General features: G+C 42.2%; 1 protein-coding gene across 2 annotated transcripts in view; it reads left to right on the plus strand.

Moving 5' to 3' along the window:
• Positions 1-912: 912 nt before the first annotated feature.
• The window catches only part of sema4d (sema domain, immunoglobulin domain (Ig), transmembrane domain (TM) and short cytoplasmic domain, (semaphorin) 4D), a 43203-nt gene continuing 25918 nt past the window's right edge, over positions 913-18197 (plus strand). For both annotated transcript variants that reach the window (XM_008296734.1, XM_008296733.1), the window contains exons 1-3: positions 913-1033; positions 9241-9356; positions 16748-16806. The gene's annotated coding sequence lies outside the window, so the exon portion shown is untranslated. The remainder of the gene's footprint in view (positions 1034-9240; positions 9357-16747; positions 16807-18197) is intronic.

Here is an 18197-nt window from a genome sequence, read left to right on the forward strand (position 1 = left end):
GACAATTTAGAATCACCAATTAACTTCAACATGTTTTTGGAAATGTGTGGGAGGAAGCCGGAAAACCCGAAGTAGATTTAAGAAAAAAAAAATCTACTACTTGTTTTTAAAATAAATTATCATTATAAATAGGAATAAATAGTTTTTGTTATAAATAATAATAATAATTTTTAGTTAACATTTTATTCTATAGAACTACCTCATTTACTTTCCTACCTCTCATAAATTAAGGTTAGTAAGGTAAGAAGCAATACACAAAGCAGAAAAACAAGTAAAAGTTGTTTAATTAAAAAAGGAAAGAAAAGAAAAGACAAGAAATCAATGCATTATGCTTTATGATCTGATGACATGTCTTGGATGAAATATTTAAATAAACATAATTAGAAAAATATGTCCTAAAAATACAAACAGAAGTAGAGAGAGAGAAAAAAACGAACATTCTACCACCCATTTTTAAAATAAATTATTATTAGAAATAATAAGAATAAGCATAATCTTTAGTTAACGTTTTGTTTTATAAAAATGTCCTAAAAATGCAAAAAGAAGTAGATTTTAAAACGATTTTCTACTACTCATTTGATAAATAAATAAATAAATAAATAAATAAATAAATAAATAAACAGATTTTTTTTTTTTTTTTAAAGAATCTTTAGTTAGCATGATAGAAATTACTCATTCACTTTCCCACCACTCATACATTTACGTGACAAAGTCAGGCAACAACAACACACAGCGTAGCAGTACTCAGTTACTAGTGGTGCTACCTCGGTCTCCCTCCTCCTCCTCCTCCTCGTCCTCCTCCTGCACCTCCCCCTGTCTGCTGCTATCTCAGCCGGGAGAGGTTTGAATCGTCAGTCTGAGTTGCAGCCGCCGCCATGCTGCGCTGAGAGAGCGAGAGAGAGAGAGAGAGAGCGAGAGAGAGCGAGAGAGCGAGAGCCACCACCACCGTACTGTGTCACGCTGCTGCTGCTGCTGCTGCTGCTACAACACTCACCTCCGGACACACCGGGACAAAGAGGACCACCTCCCCGCAGTGAGTACCGCTCGCTTTCACCCCACCGAAGGCTTTATGTACCCGCGGCTGACCGGTGAAAGTAACTCGGGGGACTTTTTCTGTGTGAAACCGCTCAAGTTATTCCAGCCTGCTGCTCGTACTCATGCGTGCTGTCGCGGACTTCAAGCTCAGCTGCACTTGTTGCACTGAAGTTAAAAAAAAAAAAAAAAAAAAACCCAACAGAGACCCGAAAAATACTCGCTTTCAATTTATTTTTCGAGCTTCTCCACGTTTTGACGGAGTTTCACACTTTTACGCAACTTTCCCGCGACGTTTCTTAGCCCCGAAATGCTAAAAATATATAAATATAAGATGTTAGCACGCGACTGTTGAGTCCGCGCAGTCGCTGTCACTGTCTTTTGAAAAGTAAATCACTCCAGGATATGAGGCATCTTTTTAAACTTTAAACTCCACTTGCACCTTTTTAAAATGCCATTCTGGCACCCAGGGGTCACTCAGGGGTTTCTTACCCTTGGCATGCATAAATCAAGGGTGCTCTTTCAGTGCAATAACAAAAGCGCTTTATTGACAGCGCTGCAGCACACAGCCACGTAACCACAGTTTGTCTAAAGGAGCATGTGCAGCACCCACGTACCTGCAGCCTTCATGTCTCCTGGAAGTTTTGCTCTGCAGGCTTCAGGGCATCTTGTGCCCAGGACAGGAGGGCAGTAGAGTGCAGCTGGGGCTCATCAGTGGAGGCTCGTAAACCTTTCACCTGCATGTCTAGTCTTTGCTGGTGTGGAGCTGTGCAGACCGCAGGGAGTAATAAGAAGTTATGGAGCTGCTCTCTGTCTCACCGTTTGCCCTCTGGCCGGGCTCTCTGAAGCCCTGCATCTCCCTGCCACTTTCTTGGCTCTTTGCAGTATAATTCAGAGCGCACCACTGTCATCATCCCCTGCCTTCTCTTGACCTTCTTCAACCCAAGGGTGAAGACTTTCATGTGCTCGGTTCTTCCTTTTAATCGATTTTAAAAAATCAAAAATTGCAGTTTGAAGTGATGCAATTTGCAGATTGCAAATGCTGCAATTTAGGATATGTGTTGTGCAACATGTCTGAGCTGGACTTTAACCTGTTGTGTCAGTGGTTTTTACAAATTCACGCCATCGTCCCTGGTGTCTCGTGTTGTTGCTTCGTCACGTTGTAAATCCATTACACGGTGAAGATCAAACCGAAAAAGAACTTAGAGAAATTTAACCGCAAATCAAATCATAGTCACGATGCCCGTCAGAAAAATTGCAATTTCCCTCCCAAATCATTCAGCAGCAGTGGAAACTATTTGGATAATCGAATTATGGTTGCAGCTTTCCGTATTAATTCATCTCCTCGTTTGTTTTTTGGACTATAAAAGGTCTGAAAATAGGGTAAAAATCACAGTGCAAATTGACTAAGTGAGAGGTGAACACTTCTCCAGTGCTCGTAGATAAAAAAAAATTGCAGGAAAACCATAAAAGGCACGTTTGAGAAAGTAGAACCAGATAATTTTTGTCACTCCTGCACTAAAGATTCTGATTTGGGTGCATTTTATTGCCAAAATGATTGAAGGATTTATCTGGAAAATATTCTTCAGATTATTCAGTAGTGATTAAATGTAAGTTGCAGCTCAACTCCTGAACTTTATTACTTTTCAGGCACATGAAAAATGCAGAATTACCTTAACGCTCTTTCCTTAAGACTAAAGAAACGCCCCTCACATTATATACAGGCTTAGTTTACATTGCATAAGCACTGTGGAATCTTGGAACATGCCCGCTGTGAGGTTTGCTCCCCTAAATACAACTGTTGTGTTTTCTAAATCTGTTTTCCGCTGCTTCGTTAGTGACATTACCCGCCCCGCCTCTCCCTCCTCTTCGCTCAGCATTTCACCAAAACGCACAGGCTGTGACGTCCCGTCTCCTCAACAAGTAATTCTTCTGCCTCATCGATCTTGATTCCACAGGTCCTTGGCCGGGTCGTATCAGGCATCGGGGCAGGCACCCGGATCTTGTCAATATGATGGGCAGGCTGGCACCCGGGCGAGCCAGAATCATGTCAGCCAGACCCTCAGGGGGGCCCAGAGAACTGGCCAGAACAGGATATTGCTGTGTGATCATTCACCAGAAGCAGACAAATCATTAAACCACTGGCTGCCGCCGAGCGGTGCAGGCATTTCTGTCCGTCACTCTGACTTTCCCTCAGGTTACAAGTTGTGTTGTAAGGTTGTAATTGCTTCTTGCTGGTTTTGGAATTTCTGTCGGAAAGAATGGTGAGGTAGATTTATTGTTGTCTTTAAAAATAGGCAGGTTACAAGCATTGGGGCCTAAATACAGTAATTTCAAGTCCAGCTTTTTCCTCTTCTTTGCACACTTTTGTAGATAAACCGCAGCGCTGATGTGTTAAATAGATCTCTGTGCTGTTTTTGCTGTTTACCATACCTGTTTTTTATGTGTGGAAAGCTTGGCATACATTAAACACTCAAACTAGTCTATTTTTAACACGTGTAACTCTATTAGTGGAGAGACTGATCTATCTTTAACTTGCTTATTGTCTTGTTTTCCCGCTTTCATTGGAAGCACGGGATTCACATGTCGGAAATGAAATTACACAGAATGCTCTTGCTTGTCAGAAATAACCACACATCAGCTTGCAAACACGCCTTTAGTGTCCTTTTTTTTTCAATCAATAATCAATTTAAAATGGGAATTTAGTGAGGAAATGCGTAGCTGAAAGAGAGCTTTGTTTAAAACTTGAACTTTGTGCAGAAATGGCATTTGTTTTGCATGTCAGGGGTTATTTACTTGGATGCCTTGTTTGGGTTTCAGACCAAGCTTTGGCTGTTCGTCAAATTTCTCTCTTGTAAAAAAAAAAGTTGGAGCATTGAAATCTGTTCTGGCTGGAGGGTATCCAGTGTTGCATATAGGCTGCTCGCATTAAGCACACATGCTGCATTAGCATTCACATACAAATGCAATTATTCGTAAAACCTCACACACCCTGCTTTCAGAGATGCCACGTTTCTTCACATGCCTGCATTGAGTGACTGTCACGTAATTGAATAAACTCTTCGTGGATTTGATGGTGACCATTCATGGGTGTCGAAGGCTTTTTTCCGTTGGTCGTCAGCCACCTCTTCTGGTAGAAAAGCCTGGAGTACCTGCAAATGATCTAAGCGGTAGCGCTCCCCCTCCTGCTGTGGAGGTCACTCTAAAAGGTGTCGTGTCTTTGGCACTGACACATGCGACCCTTATTGTTCCCTCCTGCTCATTAGCAATCTAATTTTCTCTTGGCAGACGAGTCTGCGAACACGATTCTCTTCTTTTTCATTCAAAATCATACGCACTGCATGCTAAAAGAGGAGGCATGCGACGCACACAACAATGACGGTCACAGTTTTAGGAAATAACGTTGGCGAGTTTGATGTATGACTTGCAGCGACCTCATTGTTTTGGTCCTGCAGGAGTTAAAGGGTAGAGGTCAGGGGCCAGCCTGTGCTGCTCTGATGTTGAGGTGTGCTGTTGTGGCTCCATGAAACGGACATCTGGGACGACCCCCACCTCCTTTTGAAACACACAAACCTCCCCTGCCACACCCTCGTACCCCAACACCCTCAGGCTGGAATAATTTCCTCCTGGCAAACAGAGCAGCATCTGGCTGCATATCAGCAGCAGCAGACAGTGGCATGTGTAGGCAGTTTATGTGTGCATGCGTGTGTTACTGGCCATGCATAATGCATTGCTGCATTCCAGAGATGTCTCAGCAAAATTGTCTCATGATTGAACGGTGGTTTCAGATGCATGAAGATAAACACCGGGCATTAAGCCTGGTTGCACGTTATATTTGGTTAGGAAATGAAGTGAAGAACCATCCATGACCTGCAATTAACGCACATAATGTAGTTGCATATTATAAAATAGATGCATTAATGCAAACTGTGCTGGAAATCGGTAAAGTTTCCAAAGATGTTGCACCCACTGCTATGACTGATATTGCTGAGAGTGGAGGAAGCTTACTGATCCGTTGCTGCAGCGCTATTGACAGCCTACTTGATGTTTTGAAAAGGTCCCCAGCATTGTGTTGCTGAGAGCAGGGAGCTGGAAGGGAATGCAGCGGGGACAGCGAGGCTGCATACAGTACACTCTGTCGCTGTGGAGGATATCCCCGTCTGACACTGCTGACTGGAGAAGGTGTTTTTCTGCCTTGATTGAACTTTGTTCTGTTATCAAGCAGTCAAACCTTCCGCTTCATTTGTTTATAGGTGATAGATTTTGCATTAGAAGGTGCTTGCCTGTCAGAAACTTAATTTGCAGTCATCAGATTTTAATCAGTTTTTCTGTTATCAGCTTGTTGCTGCTGGCTGTTTGATTTGTGTAGTGTTTGCATAGAGCCAATGAAGTCCTGACATCATTGCCTGAGGATGCAAACAGTTTTAACAGTTAACCTGTGTGCGCAGTTTACATCATCCAGGGCTGCTGAATACGGTGCTGAGAGAGGCCAGCAGCTGGACCTGCAGCCCTCATTCAGCTTTTAAAGGAGTGGCAAAAAAAATGTCCCCACAACAATAGACACACTCCTGCAGACACACACCACCCCAACCTCAGGCCCCCCCCTCTTGTCTCCCCCTCACCCGCCACCCCAAATTCCCCCTCCCCCTCCTCAGCAATTGTGTGCATTGACGCTTTCCAGAGGCGCGATCTCTGCGCTGTCGCTCTCCACTGGCGAGCAGCGTTTCACCGCTGTGACAGGGGGGAAGAGGCAATCCGAGCTGTTTTGTTATGCACTCAGGTGGAGACAGTCTGCCAACGACATGCGCTAAAGTGAAATAGGTCTTGAATGCAAGCGCTACCTCTCCACCCTTTGGAGCATCTTGTGCTTTTTTTTTTTCCTTCTTCAGTAAGCTAGAGAGAGGGGGGTAGGCAGAGACTGAGAGATCGAAGGAGGGAGAGTCAGAGAGAAGGAGCTTGACCGGGGAGGAGGAGGAGGAGAGAGGGAGGAGGTGACAGACTAGTCGTGCTGGATGACCGTATTCTATTTTTTCATCTGTCATGCAAACCTCTGGTGAGTTTCCCAGTAATAACAGTGTGACTGAGCCAGGTTGGAAGAGCCTTTGCTACAGCGTTCCTCCCTCTCAACCTGCAGGATGTTCCCACTCAGATAATGGTAAGATTCACGTCACATACAGCTTGTGTTGACACCGACGAGTGTGTTGACTGCTGGCATCTAACGATGTTGACGCCTTTTTTCTTCTTGTGCAATAGCCGAAGATATATTTTTAAAGCCTACTCTGTGGAGTGCAGGGAGTCTCCAGCCTAGCGCTTGCTATTTTTACCCAAATCTCATCTAAGAGGTAAATAATTCAGTGTTGTGGTTGATGGCTGGTTGTCATCATGCAGTGAGTGGGACTCTACTCTGCCTTTATTTAGGAAATTACCCTCATAGTTACCTTAGCCTGTCTGCTTTTTACCTCTCGTTGACTGTGCAACTGAAGGTGTTTTTAAGGAAGAGAAAAAGGGACAGTATTTTTTTTCTACCTCAATGTTTTGTTTATAGTAAGATGTGGAAAGAGTTTGTCTTCTCTTGGCAGGCTGCTCATAAATCTCCCCTGAGAGAGGAAGGAGTGGCATTGCCCTCCCAGCTTGGACAGTTCAGATTTTCCTGCACTATGCCACAAGTTGGTCTCCTCAGCCGCGCATTGAAACACTTGCAGAAATATGCTGTGTTTGATTGTTTGTGAGCGCTGAGCACATGTAGATCAAAGCCAGCTAACGTGTCTTTTCAAGCGTTTTCGCTTTACTTTAAGGAGCCCTGTTCTTCTAGCCCTGAGCAGGTCTCTATCTCTGACATGCACATGTGGAAACCGCTCTATCTTTTGACATTCATGTGGTCTTTTTTTAAACCACTCGCTGCAAGTGTCTTGCTGCACAGTTGCTGCTCTTTGTTGTGCGCAGTGTTCAGCATTGTGTGGAAAGTTGAGCCAGCATCCAGGCACTGCATCACTGTTTGCGTGAGGAGGAGAAGGCAGTTTAATATGGGGTTTTGGGTAAGAAACTACTTGCTTTGCAGCAAAACACTACATAGATCATCATCACAGAGCGCGCGTGACAGTTTTCATACGAAGCTCCCATGCTTGGGTGGCAACGGCATGTGATACTTGAACAGTTTAGTTGTAGGAAAACACCATTTGAAAATAGACTTACTGTAATTCTTGGGAAAAAAAGCTCACATTTAATTTCTTCTGATGTTATGGATGAAAAGGAGGGATGGTTATTATCTCCCCCATTATCAATATTCTGTCCTCATATACTTTCAAACCTGTTTGTTCAAGGTAACTCAGATGTTTATTTGAGTATATTTCCTCCTTGAAAATATTTCCGATCAACGCAGCGCCCGAGAGACCAGCGGAAATGGTTTCTAAATTGATTACCAGAAATTGCTTGGGTGTATACAGCTACTGCCTGTTTCTGCCCTGAAGACAGACATATGGGCAGAGGTTCGGTGAACTGCTTTTAGACAAGAACATGAAAGAGACAGACTGACAGGTAACCAACTGCATTATTAAATCAGTAAAAAAGAGACATCTTGCAGACCCAGAGTTCAGAGTTCAGGGGAAATGAATAGTCACTGTGTGTGGAGGTGAAAGGAAGGCAGGGAAAAGGAGGCACATGAGCCCATTTAGCCGTGGTCCCCGTGCAGACAGACTGGCTCATTGGCTGGTGGCTGACTGTCTGGGTTTGGGGCTGATTGGATTGGGTGGGGTCGAGACCTTACGTTCAGTCCCCGTTCTTCACATCTATTATGTATACTTCAGTATCTGTGAATTAGTATTTACTGTTTATCTGCTTACAGGAGCTAAATCCCACTTTGGCAGGTCACAATCTGTGTTATGTCAGTGTGTTAACACATTACAGGATATAATCTATGAATCTAATGTGCTGATATCGTAATCTTTTAAAGGCAGATAAGCCGAAGAGCTAATGCCAGGTTTGGAGTTTGCTCATCAGCCAGCGGGACACACAGGATGTCTCATGGCCTTATTAAAATTTAAAATCAGAATGCTGGCAGGGAGGTAAATCTGCTGATTTATGTGCATTCATAAGTATGCATCATTAGAGATGAGTTTTATAGATTTCTCTAATGTGTGGTATTTGTTACACCTTATTGATAATTTAGACTATTTATGACCTTTTTATTAGTAATCTTTAACAAATGATTTATGCTGGATGATCATTTCTCCACAAACTCTTAGCACTTCAGTTTTTATCTGTGACCACATTCATACTGTCTACTCATCACATGTACCAGTGCAGTTCTTGGAGCTCTCTGTTTATGCTAGCTAGCTGCCTGGTTGGCTGCCTTGGTTACTATGGTAACAGTATCCCTCAGAAAGCTCAGGCCTTGCTAGGCTAACTGTGAACAAGTGAAGCAAAGTTCGATGTACTCCTGGCCTGGACGATGGCCTGTTCAGTTGGTTTGCAGTAACAGCCACAAAAGATTTGATAATATTTGTTTCTAATCATAGAAATCAAATAACTTGACCTACTTGCATGTAGAACAAAATGTTGCACATGACTCAAGATAAAAAGATGTTGAATTTGATTTATCACCGGGCATTTTAGTGATAAGTCAATTAATGTCATTTAATAATCAAGTCATTCTTTTATTTGTATTCAAGCAAAAAATGCCAATATTCTGAAGCTGGAACGACGAGTTGAACAGTTGATTAATCAGTCAAAAGAACATTAATCTGTAACTATTTTTAGCATCACATTGTGTCAGCCTTTGTTTCTGAGAAAATGGCAAGTATTTGCTGTTTCCATCTTCTCAGATGTAAGGATTTTCTGCCAGTCTTTCTCCTATGAAATTGCAATTTAAATATTTTGGGCTGTTCATCTTTAATTTAAGGAAGATGCTTAAGGCGTTTTTTGTGTTCATGGATTGAACTGAATCAATTCGTTGAGGGGAAAAAAATCTGCAGATTAAATGAAGCAAATTCTTTGTTGCATCCTTAAAATAACTGGTTTTCTGCTTCTCAAATGCAAATATTTTATTTTTTTTGTCATTTACAACAATAAACTGACTATCTTTGTGCTGTACTGGGCTGTAATGTGCATGTTTCCCCATTTTCTGTGGCGAGTTTGATATTATCTTTTTTTTAACTTACTGTAGATGTGAATAAATGAATAAATTGAAGTTTCTTTTTTCCTCTTTTGTAGACCTGCGTTGTGACATTCACCCTGGGTCTCTTCCTCAACCATTTCCAACCGTGTGAAGAAAAGTGAAAAGAAGATTTAATGAATCAGTTTTCGCTCGCCGACGCCATGACGGACAAGTAGGTGGTTTATCTCCTTCAAGAGCACGTCTGTGTGTAAATGTGTAAAGAGCTCACTGTGCTCTGGCCTTTTGTTGAGAGTGAAGTAAGAAGATGATGTTGTCTCTTGTGGTTACACTTCGCTCGCTCTCCACAAGATTGTCTCCTGGAAGTGTTTATGTGAGGAGTGTGTTTCAGCGCAGAAACCGGGGTTCGGATAGCACAGAGAGAAGTGTGTTGTGGTGGGGGGTTGGTATAAAGACAGTCTGTTTGGCCCCTGAAGACGTATGACATTTGCATCAGGGCTGATTTGCATTCTCGTTCACTGTGCTGGTATGCTGCTGCTGCTGCTGCTGCTGTTAGCTGGTCTTTCTTTCCCTGACAAAACACAGTCATTTAAAGGGTTTTGAGCCTTTGCCGTATTACCTCTTCTTCTGCTCCTTCTTTGTGTCCTCCCTGATTTTCTTTTTTCGGGGTTCCGTCTTCATCTTTTCCCTTCCCCCCCCTTTTCATTTTGCACCAGTTCTCTATCTATGCTCTCTATCTCTTTTCTCTTTTTGTGTCTTTTGTCAACTTTGTCTCTCAGTCCAGTGTTTGTTGGATTTGATCTATAGAGTATGGAGGATTTGGGTGCAGTAAGCAAAATAATTTGCTGTCAGCGTTCATAATAAGCGGAATAAGTGGTGCGGGCCGGTCAGCTGAAAGGGACAGGCACAAACACAGCGGAGGCTCATGCAAAGCCGGGACTATTATGGGCTTGAGTTACAGCAAATGAAAGGAGCAGTTAAAAGAAAGTTTGGTCTGTAACAAGACCAAAAGAAGTAGGTTGTTTTCAGAATGCTTTGATAATGTGTAGTGATAATAGATGCATGTCCAGAGAGCAGTGAAGACGCAGAGGTTTATACGCACAGGGTGAACATGAGTGAAGTTCGAAGGCAGATGAAATGAGGCTGATGTGATTCAGTGTTTGTATGCACTTAGTCAACATCCAGCATCTCTCCACTTATTACTAATGCACCTGTTCACCCTTTAGAGAGTGCATGAGAGAAGAGGAGGGGGGCTCTGGTGAATCACTCAGTCTTTCTCTGAATCAGGCCTCAGGGTGCCTCCCCTGGCTAACACTGGCACGCTATAATGTCAACATAAAATATTGTGCATGTCGTTGTTTAGTACAACTGGATAATGCTATATTTGCCCAGAGGGGAATTTCTCTTGCAAATTAGAAGGTTGTACCACTTCAACAGTTCCCTTAAGGATGCATTGCAATTTTTGCAGAGCCAGACATTCATGGTTAAGACGTTTTTAAGTGTTTTGGATGCCACATAAAGAAAAAAAAAAATGTTCTTGGAAACTTTGTTTTGAAAACAAAATGCAGCAGAATTTTTATTAAGGCGCCGGCCGGACCAAATCGAATGAAGTGAAGGTTGAGAGTTTCTAAGTAAGTGATGATGTTGTTGACAAGCTGCCCCACTGGATGAAAGGTATCCAAGCAACCAGAAAGTGGTGGTGGTGGTGGGGAGGGGTAGTTTATTGTGTGCTCGATGCTAGTCCATGTTGTAGGATGATTGTTTGACTGGGAAGAATGATAGATGTTATGCTAAAAGGAAGTGAGGGGAAAAGTTGGAGGACGTGCCCCCCGACAGTGACGGCGAACAAAGCCTCCCTCAACATGGGACTACTTAAGATTCATACAAAAGGCTGAAGAAGACGGCTACTTATTTTCTCTCCAACACACAAGCACAAATGCACCCCCGCACCCTTTTTTTTTTTTTTTTTTTCTCTGACTCGCTCATGAGCAAACATTTACACATTGCAAGATATCAGTGGACATTCCTACGGATATGTGCATTCCTGTTGGTATTCCAAGATACCAGCTGACTTGGGAACACATCTAGAACAAGTGGAATGCTTGTTGTTTGTGGGTCTTCTTAACAATTTTCTGATCTTTTGCAAGAAAGTGCATATGACCCTCAAGTAGAAGAGCTTTTTGTCTGTGTTTTCCATGCAGATGTTGCTATTGATTCAGGAGCTGCTAATCCATCTGCAGATGTGCTCTTGCATCCTCAAAAACGAACATGTTTCAATTGCAGGATTTTAAGTACCGCCTCCTGCCAGGATGCTCTGGGATGAGGAAAGTTTCTAAAGCCAGATTTGCTTCGCAGTGCTTGTAGACAGGGATTCGTACTGTTTAAATTCCAGCCTGCGTAATCCTCTTCAACACACAGCTTTTGTGTGTGTGTATGTTTGTGTGCTAAAGTACAGAGTCCATGCACCCTCCATGCAGGATTTAAATAAACTGGAATTTCACCTACTTCTTGTTTTTCTTTCTTTCTAAAAGATTTGCACCAGGGTTCACAGGATTGCGTCATGTAGGAAAGTAGGACAGAAATGCGAAGCCTGAAACACACGGCGAGAATGTAGGCTCCGTGCAAAATGTCATTTTACAAATTAAAAAAAATGTAAGTATGATAAGCTTAGAACTCTCAGTTGTGTCTCTCCAACTGGGTGAATCTGTCCTCTCCTTTAAGAAAAGCACAAAAACAAAATCAGCATGGGCATTGTTCCATAAGCCCTCCAACCATACGATCATGTTTCTTTATGCAACCGTTCCATTCTTGTTTTCCATAAGGAGAATCCTCCTCCTACTCACATCTCCTCGTTCTTCTCTTTGTCCTCTCTCGTCAGTCACTGTATGAATGTGCACGCCAGAATATCTTGTCTCATAGGAAGCCCTGTTTTCTCTCTCTTCTCCTGTCCTTCTTATTTTTCTTCCCTCCCCCACCTGTGGTGGTGTTCGCTGACAGCCTTGTCAGAGACTTGGGATGTTTATAGATGGACAGTAAGGTTGGCTGCACATATGTGTGTGTGTGTGTGAGTGTGTGAGGGGTGGGGAAGCTTGAGGGTTTTACTGGAATGACCACACTGTCATGGGGATGAGTGGCCATTCCCGGTCTGCTTTGTATGTGTGCTTTGCCTATCTGTTACAGTCAAGGTCCCATGTGTGTGTTCATGTCAGTCTCAGGGGGGCGAAGATAGAAGCTGGTTAAGATCTAACTGTTACTTACACTAACCTGCAGCACTTCACCCAGTTAACAACCTGACAGACATCTGGATGTGCGCTCCAAAGTCACATCATTAACTGTAAAGATATTGGAACGTTGCACCTCCTAGTGCAGTCCAATCTGTAATTTGACTCAATGTTTGTAGTTTAATTATTGCATACATGCAAACTAATGTCCATTAACCACCTGAATGAAACACGGGACAAAAATGGTCTTTGGTCTTAACAGTCTCATCATTCAGTAGTGACTTTTAGGAATCTGTGTCAGTCGTCATTAATCCAGACCAGAATATTTTAACAGCTAGCGGATGGCTTGTCATTAAAGTTTCTTCACAAATGAATGACATCCAGAGGATAAATCCTAATGACTGATAATCCACTGACTTTTCCTGTAGGATCACCATGGGGGTGATATTTGTGGGTTTGGGTGAATTCTTTCGCCAGCTGTTGGATGTACAGACTTAATTCCCCTTTAAGGGTGAATTCTAATCACTTCAGTGATCTCCCTTCGCTTTCCAAGTAGTGTCCAGTACCAGCTTCCCAGTTAGTCCAGTACTTTGATTTATGACCAAGCACCTGCAAAGTAATGACTCCCATCAGCCTTAGCAAATTAGCAAATGTTAGAACGCTAACACACTAAAGTGAAGTGGTGGACATAGTGAAGATGATACCTGCTAAACATCAGCATGTTAGCCTTGTCATTCTCAGTATGTTAGCATGTGGACAGCAGCTATTTAAATCACAGTGCTGCTCTGCTGAATGTAACCTCATGAAGCTGTTAGCATGGCTAAAGACTGTTAGATGTTTTCTTTTATACCTCCACGAATAGAAACCTTGGCTGATAAGACGTTCTCCAGGCATTTTGAGACATTTTCCCTGTTCCAGAGACAAAACTGAACTTTGTTATTGTCTGGTACGTCTTGTGCTTAAAGAAATTAGTCCATCTGTTCTCTCTGTCAGTCTAAACTGTTGCTGTGTGCTCTTCTGGGAACAATGACAAGAGAGAAGTAGGTCAAAATATCTGAATTAAATGTACTAGTGTTGTGCACGGGGAAGAGACGTGGAGTTGTGGTGGTCGTAAGGTACAGACAAAGCTCGAGCTGTGACCTTTTATCATCCGGGGGAAAATCAGGTGTCACAGCAGAGCGAGCTCAATAGCACATCCTGTCAGTATGTTTACCATACGCTGAGTTTCTGAAGGAGAGCCATTAATACATTTGTTCTGGCTTGAAGAGTCTTCAAAAGGCTAGCTTTGCCCGGTCCTCATTCAAGTCCACTCATCAATTAAAAACCCCAGACCCGTGACATCTCCATTTCCTCTTTCTTCCCTCTCCAGACCACTGTGTCACCAAGGGCGTGGTTTTAGGGGCGCTGCTGGGCTCGACACCCACTCAGGACATCGTGAATTGAGACATGCAAAGGCACGGTGTCACCGGTGTCACTGGTGTCATTGGGATTCGTGGGTGCATCGTAAAAAGCCTGTATCAGCTGTCATTGGGGTTTTGTGGGAGCCGAGGAAAGCAAAGTCAAAGTGCTTCCTGAAGATGTCAAGCGGGATGCACACTTTGACCTACGGCTCATCAATCTTATGCAACTGTCATCTACTCCCAGTGCTCCATTGATGCTGTCAGAGGACGACGAGAGGCAGGGATTCAACATATCGTGTATTTGGGCTTGTTTGCATACACGTTTTTTTCTGTGTATGTGAGTGAAGGAGTGGCAGCAGAATGGGAAAGCGAGGGAGACGATGGGAGGAAACACAGTGTGATACGTTGTGCATGCTGAAGGACGCGTGTCTTGACCTTGATGTCCATGAATCATCGTCCTATGTGGCTCCATGAATCATGCTATAATATATGGACAGTTGAAATCTATACCTGATGACAGAATTTTAATAAGCAGTCTAAATGCTGTCAAATATCCAGCACCACAACCAGTTCAGTGCAGGACGCTGTGGTCACCACTTTAATAAATGTGAAACCTCAGGAAATTGCTTTAATGCTTGTGCACACCCAAATCCGTTTTTCATGTGATCGGTCAGCTACAAATGTTTGTAGTCTGGTGTGTATCATCACCGCTTAACATAATCTGATTATTCTTTTATACAGTAGAGCAGGGGGCCTGCATTACAGTAGCTTACCCCACCAAGCAAATGCTAATGAATCTGCATATTTGGGTTGATTTGGGTGACCTGAATTCAGTTGTCTGGAAGACTTATCTCCTTGTTCTGGGACAGTATTCATTGCTTTGCTAGAGGCATCAATTTTGACAGCTTTATTCTCTTATCTTGGTGTTTTACCAACTTTTATCTTTGTTATTTATTTAAAGATAAATCGGAGATTGTGTAGAGTGCAATAGTAAACAGGCCTTCTCTGTTTAAAAACTACAAGTGGAAACTGCCCATGAGTCACAAACTGAGCTATAGTCCAGGCAAAGTAAATATGTAAGCCCATGTTTTCCACTCAAACAGAGCTGGATTGTGGAGGACTGTGGGAATAAAGCTGGTGTACTTGTGCAGGGAGAATGTATTCAGCCTTGTTGTAAGGGTTTTCATTTTGCTCAGGGAAGCAGTCTAAGGGAACAGACTGGAAAGTGTTGTGAATGGAGGCCCAACCATCTGTCACGATGACAATAAGAAGATTTTTACCTTCCCTCCTTGGACTTATAAAATCTTGTTTTCACGCACTAAATGAAAGCAAAAGAATTTCTCAGCTGACTGCAGATTATTCCCTAAAGTCTTTGTTCTCTTTTAGCTTTATTAGCGATGCACAGCACCAATGCTGACAGCGTATAAAAATTCCCTTAAAACCTGTTTTCTCAATCAGCTCCAGGCTTTTCTCCAATGTCTTGCTGCATGAAGACAAAATCCAAGAGAAGATTTATTCCAGTTGCAAGATTTACGTCTATGCTGTTTCTGTCTGCATTCTTCTAATTGGCTTGAAGAGTTTGCAGAAGGAGGGATGCCATTCACGTCTAAGAATCAGTTAGAAATTGGTAAAACGAAGTTGAACATTGTATGGCATACAAACCCAACAACTACTAATCAGATGTGATCCAACCACAGCTACATAGTCCCAATAATCCACTATGATTTTTAGCAATTATTCTTTTTGAGAATAACAATATAATGCTGTTAGTCTAGCACTAGCAATAGACTGACATTGTTACTTATCCAATAAAATATCTTAACATACAACAGCTGGACTAGTGGAAGAGGTTAATTCATTGTTTCCAGGTGATGGCTCCTAAATATTGTGGTGATCTACTGCAAAAATGGTACGCACATTCATGGCCCCCATCAAGTTCATTTTCATAACTTAGCAACAAAAATAGGTAAAACTGTCTTAATTTCATTTTATCCCATATGCTTACCGATTTAAAAAAAAAAAAGAAAAGAAAAGAAAAAAACCACTAATGGCATTCCCATCAGTCTCATCTGCATTTTGCGTTTGGTGTCAATGAGCATTCAGCTCAAAGCACTGCTGTGCAAAAGTAGTGTGGCTGTCTCTATATTTAAACTGAAACCTTTATTGTTTTTTTAAGTATTAAAACAAACAATTTAAGTCAGCATTTTAGTTAATACATAATCCAACATTTCTTTGCATTCCTTTATCAAATTCATGACCTTACAAATTGTGCAAACTCTTCTCAGAATAGAAGTTGTGCAGATTTCATGCTCGGCTGTGCCTGACCTCATGGGATTAACACACATAGAGCAGACATAATTCAACAGTGTTGAAGGGCAAATACTTTAACTTTACTTACATCTGGTTGGTCCACACACACAGCAGACCACAGCCTTTCATTTAGTGTCACACAAAGAGCCGGTTCCTCTGTGTTAGACAAGGAAGTAGAATGAGAGGAAATTGATATAATAAACACAGACCTGAGGTTCCTGTGATGGTATTCACACAGGATAATGTTTATCATTTGGCTGCTCACCATTTGTTTGTCCTTGGTTATAAAAAGTCAACACAGTATCCTGATATACATCATATGATATCACTGGCTTAGTGCTTGAGGATATTTAAGTCACTGTATAATTGTTTTGTCCTTCCTAGAATGATTATCTGCCTTCATTGTGTGTGTGTGAGTGTTTGGATGATTGAAAATTAGACTTTCCTCAATGTTTTTTTTTTTAAACTGTTGTTTAATGTCAGTTTTAATGTATAACATGTGTTTTCACTGATTCATCATTGTATCTGTCAAACCATGTTCTAAACAACTAACCACACATGCACACACTGAAACTTCTTCCCCTTGTAGGCAGACACACACACGCACACACACACACACACACACACGCCATAACTGTCTTGTCTGATCTTTCTGTCTTCTTCCCCCTCCCTAGCTTGAGGATTTTATAATTCTCTCCGGACGAAGAGCGTCGCATCTTTTAAGGAGCCACAGGTCAGAAACTCTACTCCTCTCCCTCCTCCCCCTCTGTTTGCTGTGCAGACCGATACGGACCTGCATGCTTCAACACGAATGCCGCATGCTTCTCCAACCCCCCCCGTAACCACCTTGGGGCTTTGCTCGTTTTTTTGTTTCCCCCTGCATGACCACACCTGGGCAACCCAACTCTTGATTTTATTCCTCTTTGCTTTATTGCTTCTGGAAAAAACCCCAGATTTTTTTTTCTTATTTGGATGTTTTCCTTTTCCACCAATCCTTCCCTGTGGCATTCACAATGTGATTTGGCATTTATTTCCGCTTTAATTTTTGATTCTCTTGCTTTGTATCTGCTTGGAAGCAAGCAGATGGTCTGTGTTCTCTTAAATATTGTATATCTAATAGTGTTTACCGCGATAAGCTTTGTGTGCAGATACAGCTGCCTTCTTCAAGAGGCTTTCTGGACAGCTTTGCTCTTTGGCTCTGCTTTGAAATGACTTAGTCCCTCCCTCAGACAGCGATTGTCCTGTCACAGCCTGGCAACGGTAACTAGGCACGGACAGTCTGTCAAGCTTTGCATTTCTTCAAATGCCAAAGTCGTATCCATGCGGCTCTAGTAAGAGCAAAACTTGGCATCTGAAGAGTTTGGAGTGTGGTGTCTTTTTTATCACCTTTGTGAAACCAGAAGAGTCAGGAGAGGACAATACAGTTGTTTGCCTTCTCTAATGGCAGCTGCAAATGTGAGCATACTAACTACCCTGCTGCCCAACTTTAAAAGCCAAGGAGTCTGTCGCGAGCGTAATTTGTGAGATTACAGTTTACAAAAAGCCGCATGTAAGAGCCACACATTCACCATAGGGGAAGCAACATGCCAGTAAAATTCTATATATTCTATATATATTTGGTTTGGGTGACTTTACACTCAAGCAACTCAATAACCCGTTACCCAAGATAGCCGTACATTTTCTAAAAGCGTCCGAAATGTGTTAAACCTTATCCTCAAAGTCCTTTCTCTTGTAAAAGAAAAGAAGATGAAAAATGGTCTAAAAAACCGGCCGCCAACTAAAAAACGTTTTTTTTTATAATGGGCAAAGTTACTGTCGAAAAGAATAATGTATTCAAATGTTATTTATAATAGATTTATAACAGCGAAGGATTAGCAGGAGGTACAAAATTCCTATTCATAATGTTATTATAGCTTAAATACACACAGACTGCTCAAAGTTGCACTGTAGGTAGTGACACATGTACAGTGAATGTCTCAAAACATCAGCTGGCAGCATGGATTAAAGTGACACGTAACAAACTGTCAATACAGGATGTCGGACAGGCACATGCGATCATGAAAAGAGATCCCGAACACCTGTTGTATTCTTTTTCTTTCCTCGAGACAATCACAAGCTTAACAA

The sequence above is a fragment of the Stegastes partitus genome, unplaced genomic scaffold, assembly GCF_000690725.1.
Source record: "Stegastes partitus isolate 25-593 unplaced genomic scaffold, Stegastes_partitus-1.0.2 Scaffold1149, whole genome shotgun sequence".
Classification (NCBI taxonomy): Eukaryota; Metazoa; Chordata; class Actinopteri; family Pomacentridae; genus Stegastes; species Stegastes partitus.